Below are 6000 nucleotides of genomic sequence, written 5' to 3'. Positions count from 1 at the left end.
AGAACATTCTTGTTTTGTTCTTGATATTAAGAGAAAAAGTTTTCAATCTTTTATCATTGAGTATGAAGTTAGCTATGAGTTTTTCATATATGGCCTTTATTATGTTGAGGTGATTTCCTTCTATTCCTAGTTTTTAGAGTGTCTTTATCATGAAATGTGTTAAATTTTGTCAAATGCTCTTTCTTAATCCATTGAGATGATCATGTGTTTTGTTCTGGCTTGGTTTGTTTTTTCTGCTAATGTGATGTATGAATATTACATTGATTGATTTTCATATGCTGAACCACCCTTGCATTCCAGGAATAAATCCCACTTGGTCATGGTGTAAGTAAACAGAATGTTTATGGGGAAATTTAACAAATATTTTTAAATTATAAAAATTTTCAAATATTTACAAAAGAAGAAAGGTCAATAAATCTTATGAATTCATCATCTAGCTTAAAAAAAACATGTTTTAAATCTATCCCCTAACATTTGTTCTTTAAACCAAACAACTTTAAAGTTAATATGAATCTCAAAAATAGTAATAAAAATATTTCTTACATAAACACAATCACATTAACACTTGTTACAAATTTAATTATTTATTAATGTCATGTAATAATATTCAATTCATAATCAATTTCCTTTACCTTCTAAAAAATGTATTTTCACAGTTTTTGATCACATCAGAATTTTTAAAAAATCACACAAAATCCTCCATTTTAATATTTTTTTCAATTCTATTAAAATTTTAAAGAAATAGAGGCAATTATTCTATAGTACACTCCAAATTTTGGATTTTATTGATTGCTTCCTTATGAGGTAGTTTTAACTTTTTCCCTGTTCTCCATATTTTCTCAGTATTTTAGTTAGATATAAAGGTTTGAATATATTAAACTTCAAAATTTTTGTCAAGAATACTGGGCTTCCCTGGTGGCGCAGTGGTTGAGAATCTGCCTGCCAATGCAGGGGAGACGGGTTCGAGCCCTGGTCTGGGAAGATCCCACATGCTGCGGAGCAACTAGGCCCGTGAGCCACAACTACTGAGCCTGCGCGTCTGGAGCCTGTGCTCCACAACAAGAGAGGCGGTGACAGTGAGAGGCGCACACACCGCGATGAAGAGTGGCCCCTGCTTGCCGCAACTGGAGAAAGCCCTCGCACAGAAACGAAGACTCAACACAGCGAAAAATAAATAAATAAATATTTTTTTTTAAAAAAGAATACTGTGTACATAATTTTGGGTGATTCAATTGCATAAGATGGAGAAGCATAGTATGTTTGTTTGTCTCAGGACTAGTGATTCTAATCAGGAATAAGTCTAGATTAGTTAAGGCCTGAAACTTTTACAATTTGAAGTCTCTTCTTTAACAAAAAGGCTACAGAATTACAAAAAAAGTGACAAATGTAAATGTTTAGTTAGAATAGTAAAGAAATTACAGACACAAAAATTAAAATTCATAAAACCTAACTAATTTCTTCAAACATCATACACTGTTCTGGCCCCTCCCAAAGCTTGGAAGTGACATATGCAAATAAGGGAACCTGAAGCTGAAGCTTAATTACCTTCATGGTAACCTGCTTCTGATACTAAGATTGATTACTGCATTCCAGTCATGAATAACTCCTTCTTTATAATTCTTCCCATTAGCGTTCCACCATAGTACAATGGTAACAGCCATCATGACTGTTGCCTAAATCCATTATTTCAATATAGATTGCAAAAAGTTATTTAAATTTGATCATTTCTTCTCCATTTTTGAGATAGAATTCATTTTTAAGAACAGTGACCCTCAGAGCTATTTGACTATCTAAAATACAGTTCCTACCATAAAGATAGTAAAATGTGTATTTCCTTACCATTATCTCTTTTGAGAGTAATGAGTTGATGTTTAAGCAAACTCTAATGATTTTATCATTTTGATATGTTACTTTTTTCTTCTTTTTATCACTATCTCTATGAAACAGCATGTTCACCTTTATAATATGTATACTGTATATATACACATACATACGTGTATACAATATATACACACAAATATATAGGCTTGTATGTATACTGTATATAGTACTTACACATATACTACAATGTGTGCATACATATAAACATATGTGTATACATATATATAATATGTATACACACATATACAAATTAATAGGCTTGTATATATTCAATATTTTTACATATATAGTTTCGTTTTAAGGAGTTGACTCATGTGACCGTGAGGCAGGCAAGTCAGGGCAGGACTCTGGGCTGGAGACACAGGGAAGAGCTGAGGTCCCAAGTCCATTGGAGGAACACTTTCCTCTTTCTAGGGCACCTCATTTTTCTCTCCAGTCCTTCAACTGATGGACGAGGCCCACCCACGCCGCGGCACTGACAATCTCCTTTACGCAAAATGGACCAATTTCAGTGTTAATCTCTTCTGAAAAATACCTTCCCGGCCACATCTGGAATAATGTTTGTGGTTGCCGAGGCCCCATGCAGTGCGCACATGAGATTAACCATCCCCGTGGCGATGATGACACTTTATTTTCTCCCTTGACCATTGTCACTACTATTCCAATTAAAATGGCAGTGCTATGAGGGCAGGGCATTTCCTTTTTTGCCAGTACTGAGCGTCCGCGGTCTGGTGCCTAGCATAGGCTAAATACACGGCATTTTTGTGAACACAAGCCGGGATTCCAGCTGTTATATTTAATAGGAATTATAGTCTTATTATTGGGGGGCAGGGGGGTGTGTCAGGGTACGTCGAGGTCGGGAGTCGAACCCGCCACCAATGGCCCTGAGAGGGTTTTCCCGGGTCCCCACTTCGGGCCGGGGGGTGTGGCCAGGGGCAGCCGATGACGTCCTACGTGCGTGCTTACGTGCGTGCGTGGAACCGTGCGTGCGTGAGAGCGTGCGACTCCACGGGGTGGATCGCGCGCGCCAGCAGTGTATCAGCCGGGACCCCGGCTCATCGTGATCGCCTCTCGCCGGCCCGAGTTCGCAGCAGTGCTGGAGGCCCCGGGCCTGTGACCACAAAGAGGGAGCCGGGGGCCGGACGGGAGCGCGGCGGCGGCAGCTGAGGCCCAGGCCAGGCCCCCTCCCCTCAGCCTCCCGCCTGCCCGTCTGCGCCGCCCCCGCCGGCGGCCCTGCGCCCCTCCCCCAAGCGCCAGACTAGCGCGGTGCGGGGGCCGCGCGCGAAGACACGGGGGAGAAGTTGGAGCTGAGGCTGGAGTCGCTCTTGGGGACCGAGCCCGCCGTCTACCCGTGGCCACTGCCGGTCTACGTAAGTGCCGCCCGTCCCCTTCTCCCGGACCCCCTCCCCTCTTCCCCCAGGGCGCGTGCTGAGCCCACCGAGAAACGGAGCGACTCGAGTCGCCAGACCCTCTTTGGAGCCCCCCTTCCCGCGCCGCCGCGGTTCTCCGTGGCACTTTCCAGCCCCCGCGCGCAGGGTGGGCAGAGGGGAGCCGGCGCCGGCCGGGGGGCACAGACTCGGCCGCGGGGACCCCGCGCTTCCGCGGGGCGCCCGAGCCGGTCTGCGGTTGGCTCTGCAGGGCTGGGGACCCCGGTCCCCCCGGGCCTGGACTGCCGGCGGGCTTGCCCTTCTGTACTTTAGGATCTGACATGTAGGGTTTCTTTTTCCTGGTAGTTTATTCTTAGCGCTGTCAACGTGCTTAGTTTTTTTTTTTTCAGGTCACCCTTTCCTCCCTCCAGTTTTTTTGTGTTTCTGTTTTGTTTTGTTTTAGTTAGGCATTTTATCCCTCTGATCTTGAGTGGGTGGGCTGGCAGGACACTTGGAGAGGAGGCGTTCTGTCCCCTGACCTTGAGTGGCCTTTGGAAAATGACAGGCCAGACGGAAATGTACACAGGTGTCCGGTGATTCCAGAAATGCAGGGTGTCCGGCTAGGTGGGCGCCCGGCCTCTCGTCCCCCGTGGCGGCGTGGTGCGCGTGTTCCTTGTCTCAGGGTTTACGCTTGGGCCCCGCAGCCCACCTTCCGAAGGGGAAGCGCAGCGGGCGCCTTGGGCCGGCGCCTTTGGGGCGCCCTTTCGTGCGCTCGGCTCGCGGAGGACCGGCCTCCAGGCGACCCGGCGGGGAGGCCCGCGCGACCCGGCCCTCGCGCGGGCTCCGTGTGTGTCAGTTTGTGGAAAGTGTGTCGCGGCCGGGGTCGGGGTCGGGACGCTGGGACCACCTGGGAGCCGATGTAGAGGCATATGATTTCCATTTTCAAGGCGCATTCATCCTATGCAGGGAGACAGCCTAACATACAATTTGCCTAACAAAAAATATATTAACAGGTGGAAAGACTATCTCCCAGTTGAACAGCGGATGCCTGGGACTCGTTTCATTGCTTTCAAAGTTCCTTTAAAAAAGGTGAGCAAAAGTTAATACCGTATTCTTCCAGAAATCTGAATTCACCATATAGAGCCCTGGCTCTCAACCCCGTCGTACTCCATTTAACCTTTTTATAGCAAATACTTTTTAATACCTCTTTTACTATCCAGAAATGGGATTCATAGACAAATACAACCAACTTTTGTACTTAATTAAAAAACAAAAAAAACAATGCAATGCCCTAACTATAAATAAAGAATAAAGTAATTTATAAGAAAGTAATATGTATCTCAGTATGTAACTGTTTGGGGATGACTATACTAGAAATAAAGAAATAGTCAGTTACTTGTACCATGAATGCAATAAACTATGGACTTTGATTGATAATGATGTGTCAGTGTTGGTTCATGAATTCTAACAAATGAAGCACACTGGTATGGCATGTTGATAATGGGGAAGGCTGTGTGGGATGAAGGAGAGAGGGTATAAGTGGGAACCGTGTACATTTTGCTCAGTTCTGCTGTGAATCTCAAACTGCTCTAAAACTAGTCTACTAATTTAAAAAAAAAGTGTGTGTTGCTGGCACTTGAATAACCAAAGAGATCAATGGAACAGGGTACATGTATAAGCCAAATACATGAAAGAATATTTAGCAGTGAAAGCCATCCTTCCTATATGTAGATATTCAAGAAGTATTTATTTCTGTGTCTATTTTCAGGCACTCTGCTTGGAGCTGGCAATACAGTGGTAGGCAAAATTGATGTGGTCCCTGCCTTCTGGGAGTTTAGAGTCAGGTTAGGAGACCAACATGAAATAAACAAACATAGAAATAACTATATAGAAGTGAGCTTATTTTCTTCTGTCTAATCTCTCTGGAAGAAAGGATTGTAATATCGCTTGTAAACTCCAGAGGAGGAAACTTTACTTTGAATCTCATATGTTAGCATCACAGGGTTTGAATAAATGGATAATATAGTAAAGGATTTTAAACATATGTTCTTCCTTATTTTATTCTTTCTGACAGAGTTTTGAAAAGAATCTTGCTCCAGAAGAACGTTTCTCCCCCTTGGATCTCTTGACAAAATCCAAGGACAGAATGAAGAACTTGGGCTGATTATTGACTTAACAAATACTCGCCGCTATTACAAGCCAGAGGTAAATGGAAGCCGTAATTGAAAATGACCTTCTTTCTGATACTGTAATAATTCATAGTAGTTCAGTAGTTATCATCTTATGCTAAGGTGAATCCTGGCCTTCTCTCGTGGGTTCAAAAAGGGAAGCTAGTGGTTTCCTTAAATACACATTTGTAATTGCTGTTTCAAAATGAGATTAAAGATATGAATTGAACTATAGTATTTGGCAGTAGGCTCTAGATATGCTTAAGAAATTCTGTAAGCTTCCATGTTCTATATTTTGAAAATGAAGTAAACTTTTAGTAGTTACAGTAGTATCCTAAAAAGAAAGAAAGGTATGTCCATTATGTCTTTAGCACTTATTTTAAGCAGTTGCCTGAGCGTGCTTAAGCATCACTGTAAAAGACAATTGTTCTCTAAGTTTTATGCTTCCTTTTCCTAATGCCTTCTGATATAGTACAGAAACCCGTATATTCTCTTGGCCCATGTAGGACATTCCAGTGCAAAAGAATTATCCTTCTTCTGACCTGTTCCATGGCCTTGGGAGACAGTAACACCTAATGTCTTTT

General features: G+C 43.1%; 1 protein-coding gene across 1 annotated transcript in view; it reads left to right on the top strand.

Moving 5' to 3' along the window:
- Nucleotides 1-2890: 2890 nt before the first annotated feature.
- Nucleotides 2891-6000, top strand: part of LOC125960474 (uncharacterized) — a 26203-nt gene continuing 23093 nt past the window's right edge. Inside the window, exons 1-3 of the mRNA XM_049694537.1 lie at nucleotides 2891-3251; nucleotides 4262-4337; nucleotides 5323-5453. The gene's annotated coding sequence lies outside the window, so the exon portion shown is untranslated. The remainder of the gene's footprint in view (nucleotides 3252-4261; nucleotides 4338-5322; nucleotides 5454-6000) is intronic.

Source organism: Orcinus orca, chromosome 11 (genome assembly GCF_937001465.1).
Source record: "Orcinus orca chromosome 11, mOrcOrc1.1, whole genome shotgun sequence".
In the NCBI taxonomy this organism is placed as follows: domain Eukaryota; kingdom Metazoa; phylum Chordata; class Mammalia; order Artiodactyla; family Delphinidae; genus Orcinus; species Orcinus orca.
Note: the sequence above shows the minus strand (reverse complement) of the source record. Positions and strands in the feature narration are given on the sequence as shown.